Genomic DNA, 12,015 nt, shown 5'->3' on the forward strand with positions numbered 1-12,015 from the left:
GCGTACCCGAGACGGTAGTATCGGATAATGGAGTCCAGTTTAAATCACAGGTATTCCAGAGCTTGCTGCAAAACTACGGTGTCAAACATATGTTTACAGCCGTGCATGCACCCCAAGCAAATGCGTCATAACGTGTGAATCGTTCGGTCATTGCCGCGATAAAGGCCTATATAAAACCAGACCAATCCAATTGGGATGAAAAGTTGAGCCATATTGCCTGTGCACTACGTTCGAGCACACATACCGCCATTAATTCGACCCCATACAGAATAGCGTTTGGTCAACATATGGTTACCAATGGCTCTAGCTATCAGCTATTAAGACAGTTAGAAATGCTGGAGGATCGAACAGTACAGTTCTCGCGAGACGATTCGTTCAATATCATTCGGCAAAAAGCTATGCATTCAGCTCAACAGCAGCATAGTCGCAACGAAAAAGTATATAATTTGCGTAGTCGAGACGTCTCGTTGTCGTTGGTCAGGAAGTGTATAAAAGAAACTTCCAGCAAAGTAACTTTAGCAGAGGCTTTAATGCCAAGCTGGCACCTACTTTCGTGAAAGCCCGGGTGAGGAAAAGACTTGGTAATAGTTACTACGAACTCGAGGACCTACAAGGACGAATCCTAGGGAAATTCCATGCTAAAGATATAAAACAATGAGGTTTCAGGCGTGGATCACTCTTTTCATTGTATCACTGCCAAGTGTGATCTTGGTAGGGGGGTGTTGTAGTGGCGGATAACCGTCCCACGGTTTCCCCTTCCCTTAGACATGCACCTTGCACCTTTTGGGCAGTTACGCGCAAGAAAAAAATGACATAAGTTAACAGCGGCTACTGTCAAGGTGTGGTGAGAAAAGGGGAATGAGAGAACCAAGGGCTCAAGCGGAAGGAGAGTGGCTTGGGCATGTTCTTTCCAATTTTACTCGCGATCCCAGACGGACGTCTGAGGAAAATACTCAAGTAGTGCAGTGAAAGGAAAAATTCTAACCTCGACCGTAAATACCGCGTGTCCATCGTGGCTAAGATCTAGTCAAAAGATCAGCCGACCATTCCTACGTTTATTAAGCGAAGGCCGAACCCATCGGGTGAGTGAAAATTGTACCCCAACTGCCGGCCAACAGAAAATTAAAGTTCGTTTTTATACCCGATACTCAAAATGAGTATTGGGGTATATTAGATTTGTGGTAGAAGTGGATGTGTGTAACGTCCAGAAGGAATCGTTTCCGACCCCATAAAGTATATATATTCTTGATCAGCATCAATAGCCGAGTCGATTGAGCCCTGTCTGTCTGTCCGTCTGTCCGTCCGTCCGTCCGTCCGTCCGTCCGTCCGTCCGTCCGTCCGTCCCCTTCAGCGCCTAGTGCTCAAAGACTATAAGAGCAAGAGCAACGATGTTTTGGATCCAGACATCTGTGATATGTCACTGCTACAAAAATATTTCAAAATTTTGCCCCGCCCACTTCCGCCCCCACAAAGGACGAAAATCTGTGGCATCCACATTTTTAAAGATACGATAAAACCAAAAACGCAGAATCGTAGAGGATGACTATATGTTTTAGAGTGTAAGCTCTCAACCAGATCGTATAATTATTATAGCCAGAATCAAGAAAACAATTTCATTCTTTCTCGCTCTGTCTCTCTCTCTAACACACAGGTTTCATGGTCGGCTTTGCCAATTGCAAAATATGAGTTCAAGGATCTCAGAACCTATAAGAGCCAGAGCAACCAAATTTGGTATCCACACTCCTGTGATATCGGACCTTGACCGTTTCGTGTCCAAATTTCGCCACACCCCCTTCCGCCCCCGCAAAGGACGAAAATCTGGGGCATCCACAAATCTCAGAGACTATTAAGGCTAGAGTAACCAAATTTGGTATCCGCACTTCTGTTAGATCTCACTATAAAACGTATATCTCAGAATTTCGCCCCACTCCCTTCCGCCCCCACAAAGAACGAAAATCTGTTGCATCCACAATATTGCACATTCGAAAAACTAAAACTCGCAGAATCATAGATAATGACTATATCTATCAGATTGCTGAATCTGGATCAGATTGGATCATTTTTGTAGCCAAAAGCAAGCGCCCGACGTCACGCTCAGACTGATTTTCTGTCTCTCTCGCACGCACTCTTTGTCGTGTGGTTCAATATTAGCGGCGTCTGCCGCAGGAGAGCCATACTGACTTAGTATCGGGTATAACTGTAGAGTTGCGGTGTACGCAGCAACTCACAACGTTCCCCTCGTTTTTCTTAAAAACCTAACCATAGGTTTGGCCGTACGTAATACCGTACGAAACGCCGGTCGTAGTGCCGTAAGCCGTACCCGCTACAGTCTCGTCACCTTACCACACATATAAATACCCAGCGTCCCGATCGACTACAGTATGTGTTAGCCGTCTTCGCCCCCAAATCTTCTTTCGGCGTGGCGTCTGCATACATGTGAGCATCACTGTATTTACCGCAGCGTGTACCGGCGTGGGTCCACACACATACAAGCCTTGCTCGGCCTACACCAGTGAAAAACGGTCGATGGGCTTTTATCTACGCGTGCAGTGACATATGTACATATGGTCATATGTGTGAAATTGACTATTCCCTCTTCAGTGACTTTCGTCATTGCTACGTCGCGCTAAAGGAGAAGACATTTACCGGTGCCGAAATACTGTTTGCGTTGCTGATGAAGTCATTCGGTGTCTCGATCATGATGGCTATGCCCATGCATTTCTTCATATTAGAATAAAACTTTGGAACCCCACTATTGTACTGACCCTAGGATTAACATTAAAAGTTAAATTCGTGTGATTCGGTTTGTTTGGCTTATCATAAAGAAATGTGCAGCTAGAAGGAAAGGAACTAAAACTAATACTCGCGCGTATCGCCTATCTACTCTGACACACTGATATTTACAAGTTTTCAGCCACCCTCATAGACCACTTGAAGCGCTTTCATCGTTGGATTTGATCGTAATGTGAGTGATAACCTGTGAACGTCTGCTATATGTGAATTCAAAATTTTACGCAAGTCGAAGCAACATTAAAGATTCCATGCCTCGACCGTAAACTACCCAGCCGTACTGTAACGCTGACCAATCCAATTGTTCACGTGTTTGTTTTGTTCTGCTCTTTCGCAAGCAATGTAACTTTCTGCAATTCCGAATCTATCGACAACCGAACTTATGATTGGGATTACCCCACAAGCAATTGCTGTGCAGTTTAAAGATGCACCCATCCGTCCCTTGTTTTTGCATTTAAACTGAAAACCATTCGAATATATTTCTATTTGTGTAACGTAATTACCATTAATTACTCAGCCTATTTGGACCGGTGCGATCAAGGAAGGGTGGGCATACCGAGTTGCAATGACGCCGCAAGCAACTCCCGCTCGAATTAGTTCCGCTGACTCATCTCCCTACACTGTCATTGCTCTGTAAATTTCTTCCGTCTGAACCTTGAACCGCACGCGAAACTTATTTTTATTGTCTTTGCTCCTAATGCTCGAGCTCGTGACGCGATCTCTCCCTACCCCACCCCCTCTCTACCCGACTTACCATGAGACCGGCAGCAACGCGTGCATGGATCTTGATCATACCCTCCATCTGCTCGTCTACCGTTTCAGATCCTAGCCTCCTGCTTCGTTATCTGTTACATGCTTCCGTCCTCACATACCACATTACACATGTACCGAGAGCTGAATTTGCATTTCTTATTACCAATTACAATTAAATAATCCGTCGATTAGGCGATATGTGGAGAGTCGAGCGACCAGGTCTCAGTTTCCCTCCCTCCCCATATACGACTACTACCTAAATCGTTGGCTGGATTCATTCGTTTGCCGATCTGGCTCCGCCCACAAAGCTTTTGTTTATTCGTTTTCTACTTTTAGCGGGACACAAGGGCGTAGTCCCAAAAGGGGTGCTAAATCAAAGTGATCTTTAATTATTTTTTTTTTGAAAATCTTGCCATTTTCAGGGCTTTTGGAAGTTCCGGGGAGAACTGTGAAAGTCCCAGTACTGCCGCCTCGTCTGGGCTTAATTAAATTATTCGAAATTATCGAAACGTGCGGGGCACTGACTGACATCCCCCCAATTCTCCCACTCCACACACACCCCCCTCAAATCTTTTGTTGTGTGTTGTACGAGTACATGATGTAGGCCAGCCAATTGTTTATGAAGTGCACAGCGAGTACGAGTAGTACATATGTATATACCCAATATAGAGCATGTATATGCGATGCATGTGTGTGTATCCACTTTAGTTATGTTAAGCATGAGTCCATGTGTTTGAGAGCTGTCCGTATTTCGGTGCCAGCTAAATATTTCTTGTATACAACTATATTTTGTTGCTTTTTATCTGCGGATGCCACTCGGAGGCGGTTCAGCATGAAGTCATGCTTGGTCTCAGCTCCAGCCCCATCTCCTCACGCATTCATCTTAATTACGAAGTTTTTATGATGACAATTTCGGGGCTGCGTTTCACTACAAGTCAAGTATATATTTCACTGTAAAAAAACTTCATTTGTAGATCAAGATTGTAGTTTTTTTCTGCCACACCCGAGTACTTTTTCTTCATACTAGAATTTTTGGTTATTTCCCTTTGTTTTTCCAGTTTTAATGCCAAGTGTAAACAAAGCGTCTCGGGCCAGACCATCGCCTGTTGTTCATTAAGTGCAGCAAAACGCTGAGAATGCATAAAAAAAACGAGGGGAACGTTGTGAGTTGCTGCGGAGACCGCAACTCTACATTTATACCAGATACTGAAAATTGATTTCTTTCTTTTGGCTACAAAAATGATCCGATCTGATCCAGATTCAGCAATCTGATAGATATGGTCATTATTTTTAGTTTTCTCGAATCTGCAATATTGTGGACGCAACAGATTTTCGTTCTTTGTGTGGGCGGAAAAGGGTGAGATCTAACAGGAGTGCGGATACTAAATTTGGTTACTCTAGCGTTAATAGTCTCTGAGATTTGTGGATGCCCCAGATTTTCGTCCTTTGCGGGGCGGAAGTGGGTGTGGCGAAATTTTGACACAAAACGGTCAAGGTCCGATATCACAGGAGTGTGGATACCAAATTTGGTTGCTCTAGCTCTTATGGGTTCTGAGATCCTTGAATTCATATTTTGCAATTGGCAAAACCGACCATGAAACCTGTGTGTTAGAGAGAGAGAGCGAGAAAGAATGAAATTGTTTTCTTGATTCTGGCTATAATAATTATACGATCTGGTTCAGAATTTGCCCCCTAGAAGATATACTCATATTCTACGATTCTGCGTTTTTGGTTTTCTCGTATCGTCGAAATTGTGGATGCCACAGATTTTCGCTCTTTGTGGGAGCGGAAGTGGGCGGGGCAAAGTTTTGAAATTTTTTTGTAGCAGTGACATATCACAGAAGTCTGGATCCGAAACATCGTTGCTCTAGCTCTTATAGTCTTTGAGCACTAGGCGCTAATAGGGACGGACAGACGGACAGACGGACGGACGGACAGACGGACAGACAGACATGGCTCAATCGACTCGGCTATTGATGCTGATCAAGAATATATATACTTTATGGGGTCGGAATCGATTCCTTCTGGACGTTACACACATCCAGTTTTACCACAAATCTAATATACCCCAATACTCATTTTAAGTATCGGGTATAATAATGCCATAAATTGGATAAACAATCAAAGCACAGTTTGCCAAAAAACAGAGTTTAAGGACAAGCAATTTAGTTTAGTGTTAACTCTGCTCTCCTCCTCCCGCGCAGCTAGAGGGTCTCTCGATCTGATCACATCACGTATTCGGGAAGGGTATGGTAAAATATCATGTGAGAATGTTATAGCAGTGTAAGACAGTACGTATATAGTATAAATTATTGACAGACGATCGGAGAAACGCGGCTGATCCTGTGCAGCTGGACATATACATATTCAGTTTATCGCGTTAAAAACTTTACATTTATCACGTCTGTCCCCCTTCTACTTACTCTTTCCGAAGTGTTGTCATTTGCTGATTTCACTTTTGCAGCTGCACCAACACAAAGAACTTTAGTAGAGGATTCGGTGTGCAACTCAGAGCCAATTTTGTTGGGCAATTTCCTAGGTCCCAGCTCTCTCAGTCTCCAAATTCCAGATGTTCCCACAGACAGAAAGAAGAACAGGGCTGAAAGGTTTATAAATATAAATTCACTCAAAGAAAAAATGAGAAAATAAGAAACAGTTTTCGAATCGCGAATGAAGATAATCTCATTATTATTTTTCTTTTAAAACTAGTAATAATGTCGTTGGACTCCCTTTCCTTTGTGACACACTTTATTTTTTTTACCAGTGTTATAGTATATACATATGTGAGCTCCAAGAGAAGGGGGAATAAAATTCCACTCCAGACTCCATATACTCTGTGATTTCGACTGGTTTCCGTAGATGAAGCAAATGTTTAAGAGTTTAAGGGCAATTTGTGTTTTCCGAAGCTTTTCGCAATAAGTATAGATTACCTTGACTACATCAATATTTCTGAAAGTAGTGCTCTTAATTGCTAGGGTCAGATGCGACTGAGAGAGGAGTTGCTCACTTTTGAAATCGTTTGCTGTTAAGTTTTCTGTTAATTATTGTGATATTACGCCATTCTGTCAACCGATGTCTTAGTAAGACTTTGGGTCGAGCTTCAGCTTGGACAAACAATGAAGTTGTTTGTCAATTGCTTGGGCAAATACTCGTACTCAGGGGGAAAAACTGTTCAAAGTGACCGCCACGATAATTAGATATTGATCTCTAACAACACTGCGCATGTTCTCATATCGACACATACAAGCCTTGCTCGGCCTACACCAGTGAAAAACGGTCGATGGGCTTTTATCTACGCGTGCAGTGACATACATATGGTCATATGTGTGAAATTGACTATTCCCTCTTCAGTGACTTTCGTCATTGCTACGTCGCGCTAAAGGAGAAGACATTTACCGGTGCCGAAATACTGTTTGCGTTGCTGATGAAGTCATTCGGTGTCTCGATCATGATGTCTATGCCCATCCATTTCTTCATATTAGAATAATACTTTGGAACCCCACTATTGTACTGACCCTAGGATTAACATTAAAAGTTAAATTCGTGTGATTCGGTTTGTTTGGCTTATCATAAAGAAATGTGCAGCTAGAAGGAAAGGAACTAAACCTAATACTCGCGCGTATCGCCTATCTACTCTGACACACTGATATTTACAAGTTTTCAGCCACCCTCATAGACCACATGAAGCGCTTTCATCGTTGGATTTGATCGTAATGTGAGTGATAACCTGTGAACGTCTGCTATATGTGAATTCAAAATTTTACGCAAGTCGAAGCAACATTAAAGATTCCATGCCTCGACCGTAAACTACCCAGCCGTACTGTAACGCTGACCAATCCAATTGTTCACGTGTTTGTTTTGTTCTGCTCTTTCGCAAGCAATGTAACTTTCTGCAATTCCGAATCTATCGACAACCGAACTTATGATTGGGATTACCCCACAAGCAATTGCTGTGCAGTTTAAAGATGCACCCATCCGTCCCTTGTTTTTGCATTTAAACTGAAAACCATTCGAATATATTTCTATTTGTGTAACGTAATTACCATTAATTACTCAGCCTATTTGGACCGGTGCGATCAAGGAAGGGTGGGCATACCGAGTTGCAATGACGCCGCAAGCAACTCCCGCTCGAATTAGTTCCGCTGACTCATCTCCCTACACTGTCATTGCTCTGTAAATTTCTTCCGTCTGAACCTTGAACCGCACGCGAAACTTATTTTTATTGTCTTTGCTCCTAATGCTCGAGCTCGTGACCCGATCCCTCCCTACCCCCCCCCCCCTCTCCCCGACTTACCATGAGACCGGCAGCAACGCGTGCATGGATCTTGATCATACCCTCCATCTGCTCGTCTACCGTTTCAGATCCTAGCCTCCTGCTTCGTTATCTGTTACATGCTTCCGTCCTCACATACCACATTACACATGTACCGAGAGCTGAATTTGCATTTCTTATTACCAATTACAATTAAATAATCCGTCGATTAGGCGATATGTGGAGAGTCGAGCGACCAGGTCTCAGTTTCCCTCCCTCCCCATATACGACTACTACCTAAATCGTTGGCTGGATTCATTCGTTTGCCGATCTGGCTCCGCCCACAAAGCTTTTGTTTATTCGTTTTCTACTTTTAGCGGGACACAAGGGCGTAGTCCCAAAAGGGGTGCTAAATCAAAGTGATCTTTAATTAATTTTTTTTTGAAAATCTTGCCATTTTCAGGGCTTTTGGAAGTTCCGGGGAGAACTGTGAAAGTCCCAGTACTGCCGCCTCGTCTGGGCTTAATTAAATTATTCGAAATTATCGAAACGTGCGGGGCACTGACTGACATCCCCCCCAATTCTCCCACTCCACACACACCCCCCTCAAATCTTTTGTTGTGTGTTGTACGAGTACATGATGTAGGCCAGCCAATTGTTTATGAAGTGCACAGCGAGTACGAGTAGTACATATGTATATACCCAATATAGAGCATGTATATGCGATGCATGTGTGTGTATCCACTTTAGTTATGTTAAGCATGAGTCCATGTGTTTGAGAGCTGTCCGTATTTCGGTGCCAGCTAAATATTTCTTGTATACAACTATATTTTGTTGCTTTTTATCTGCGGATGCCACTCGGAGGCGGTTCAGCATGAAGTCATGCTTGGTCTCAGCTCCAGCCCCATCTCCTCACGCATTCATCTTAATTACGAAGTTTTTATGATGACAATTTCGGGGCTGCGTTTCACTACAAGTCAAGTATATATTTCACTGTAAAAAAACTTCATTTGTAGATCAAGATTGTAGTTTTTTTCTGCCACACCCGAGTACTTTTTCTTCATACTAGAATTTTTGGTTATTTCCCTTTGTTTTTCCAGTTTTAATGCCAAGTGTAAACAAAGCGTCTCGGGCCAGACCATCGCCTGTTGTTCATTAAGTGCAGCAAAACGCTGAGAATGCATAAAAAAAACGAGGGGAACGTTGTGAGTTGCTGCGGAGACCGCAACTCTACATTTATACCAGATACTGAAAATTGATTTCTTTCTTTTGGCTACAAAAATGATCCGATCTGATCCAGATTCAGCAATCTGATAGATATGGTCATTATTTTTAGTTTTCTCGAGTCTGCAATATTGTGGACGCAACAGATTTTCGTTCTTTGTGTGGGCGGAAAAGGGTGGGACGAAATTTTGAGATATACGTTTTACAGTGAGATCTAACAGGAGTGCGGATACTAAATTTGGTTACTCTAGCGTTAATAGTCTCTGAGATTTGTGGATGCCCCAGATTTTCGTCCTTTGCGGGGGCGGAAGTGGGTGTGGCGAAATTTTGACACAAAACGGTCAAGGTCCGATATCACAGGAGTGTGGATACCAAATTTGGTTGCTCTAGCTCTTATGGGTTCTGAGATCCTTGAATTCATATTTTGCAATTGGCAAAACCGACCATGAAACCTGTGTGTTAGAGAGAGAGAGCGAGAAAGAATGAAATTGTTTTCTTGATTCTGGCTATAATAATTATACGATCTGGTTCAGAATTTGCCCCCTAGAAGATATACTCATATTCTACGATTCTGCGTTTTTGGTTTTCTCGTATCGTCGAAATTGTGGATGCCACAGATTTTCGCTCTTTGTGGGAGCGGAAGTGGGCGGGGCAAAGTTTTGAAATTTTTTTGTAGCAGTGACATATCACAGAAGTCTGGATCCGAAACATCGTTGCTCTAGCTCTTATAGTCTTTGAGCACTAGGCGCTAATAGGGACGGACAGACGGACAGACGGACGGACGGACAGACGGACAGACAGACATGGCTCAATCGACTCGGCTATTGATGCTGATCAAGAATATATATACTTTATGGGGTCGGAAACGATTCCTTCTGGACGTTACACACATCCACTTTTACCACAAATCTAATATACCCCAATACTCATTTTGAGTATCGGGTATAATAATGCCATAAATTAAATAAACAATCCAAGCGCAGTTTGCCAAAAAACAGAGTTTATGGACAAGCAATTTAGTTTAGTGTTTACTCTGCTCTCCTCCTCCCGCGCAGCTAGAGGGTCTCTCGATCTGATCACATCACGTATTCGGGAAGGGTATGGTAAAATATCATGTGAGAATGTTATAGCAGTGTAAGACAGTACGTATATAGTATAAATTATTGACAGACGATCGGAGAAACGCGGCTGATCCTGTGCAGCTGGACATATACATATTCAGTTTATCGCGTTAAAAACTTTACATTTATCACGTCTGTCCCCCTTCTACTTACTCTTTCCGAAGTGTTGTCATTTGCTGATTTCACTTTTGCAGCTGCACCAACACAAAGAACTTTAGTAGAGGATTCGGTGTGCAACTCAGAGCCAATTTTGTTGGGCACTTTCCTAGGTCCCAGCTCTCTCAGTCTCCAAATCGCAGATGTTCCCACAGACAGAAAGAAGAACAGGGCTGAAAGGTTTATAAATATAAATTCACTCAAAGAAAAAATGAGAAAATGAGAAACAGTTTTCGAATCGCGAATGAAGATAATCTCATTATTATTTTTCTTTTAAAACTAGTAATAATGTCGTTGGACTCCCTTTCGTTTGTGACACACTTTATTCTCAAATTCCAGAGTGATACGAGTACTTTTTTTTTTACCAGTGTTATAGTATATACATATGTGAGCTCCAAGAGAAGGGGGAATAAAATTCCACTCCAGACTCCATATACTCTGTGATTTCGACTGGTTTCCGTAGATGAAGCAAATGTTTAAGAGTTTAAGGGCTATTTGTGTTTTCCGAAGCTTTTCGCAATAAGTATAGATTACCTTGACTACATCAATATTTCTGAAAGTAGTGCTCTTAATTGCTAGGGTCAGATGCGACTGAGAGAGGAGTTGCTCACTTTTGAAATCGTTTGCTGTTAAGTTTTCTGTTAATTATTGTGATATTACGCCATTCTGTCAACCGATGTCTTAGTAAGACTTTGGGTCGAGCTTCAGCTTGGACAAACAATGAAGTTGTTTGTCAATTGCTTGGGCAAATACTCGTACTCAGGGGGAAAAACTGTTCAAAGTGACCGCCACGATAATTAGATATTGATCTCTAACAACACTGCGAATGTGCCCTGCTGCATATCGATGTTCTCATATCGACACATACAAGCCTTGCTCGGCCTACACCAGTGTAAAACGGTCGATGGGCTTTTATCTACGCGTGCAGTGACATACATATGGTCATATGTGTGAAATTGACTATTCCCTCTTCAGTGACTTTCGTCATTGCTACGTCGCGCTAAAGGAGAAGACATTTACCGGTGCCGAAATACTGTTTGCGTTGCTGATGAAGTCATTCGGTGTCTCGATCATGATGGCTATGCCCATGCATTTCTTCATATTAGAATAATACTTTGGAACCCCACTATTGTACTGACCCTAGGATTAACATTAAAAGTTAAATTCGTGTGATTCGGTTTGTTTGGCTTATCATAAAGAAATGTGCAACTAGAAGGAAAGGAACTAAAACTAATACTCGCGCGTATCGCCTATCTACTCTGACACACTGATATTTACAAGTTTTCAGCCACCCTCATAGACCACATGAAGCGCTTTCATCGTTGGATTTGATCGTAATGTGAGTGATAACCTGTGAACGTCTGCTATATGTGAATTCAAAATTTTACGCAGGTCGAAGCAACATTAAAGATTCCATGCCTCGACCGTAAACTACCCAGCCGTACTGTAACGCTGACCAATCCAATTGTTCACGTGTTTGTTTTGTTCTGCTCTTTCGCAAGCAATGTAACTTTCTGCAATTCCGAATCTATCGACAACCGAACTTATGAATGGGATTACCCCACAAGCAATTGCTGTGCACTTTAAAGATGCACCCATCCGTCCCTTGTTTTTGCATTTAAACTGAAAACCATTCGAATATATTTCTATTTGTGTAACGTAATTACCATTAATTACTCAGCCTATTTGGACCGGTGCGATCAAGGAAGGGTGGGCATA

The 12,015-nt window shown here is 42.5% G+C and overlaps 1 long non-coding RNA gene across 1 annotated transcript; it reads left to right on the plus strand.

Annotated features, from left to right (window-relative positions):
- The first annotated feature begins 746 nt into the window (after nt 1-746).
- Nucleotides 747-2,386, plus strand: LOC117189613. The gene is made up of 2 exons (XR_004473480.1): nt 747-1,082; nt 2,266-2,386. It is a non-coding gene; the product is annotated as an uncharacterized LOC117189613 (long non-coding RNA).
- Nucleotides 2,387-12,015: the final 9,629 nt, after the last annotated feature.

The sequence above is a fragment of the Drosophila miranda genome, assembly GCF_003369915.1.
Source record: "Drosophila miranda strain MSH22 chromosome Y unlocalized genomic scaffold, D.miranda_PacBio2.1 Contig_Y1_pilon, whole genome shotgun sequence".
Lineage (NCBI taxonomy): Eukaryota > Metazoa > Arthropoda > Insecta > Diptera > Drosophilidae > Drosophila > Drosophila miranda.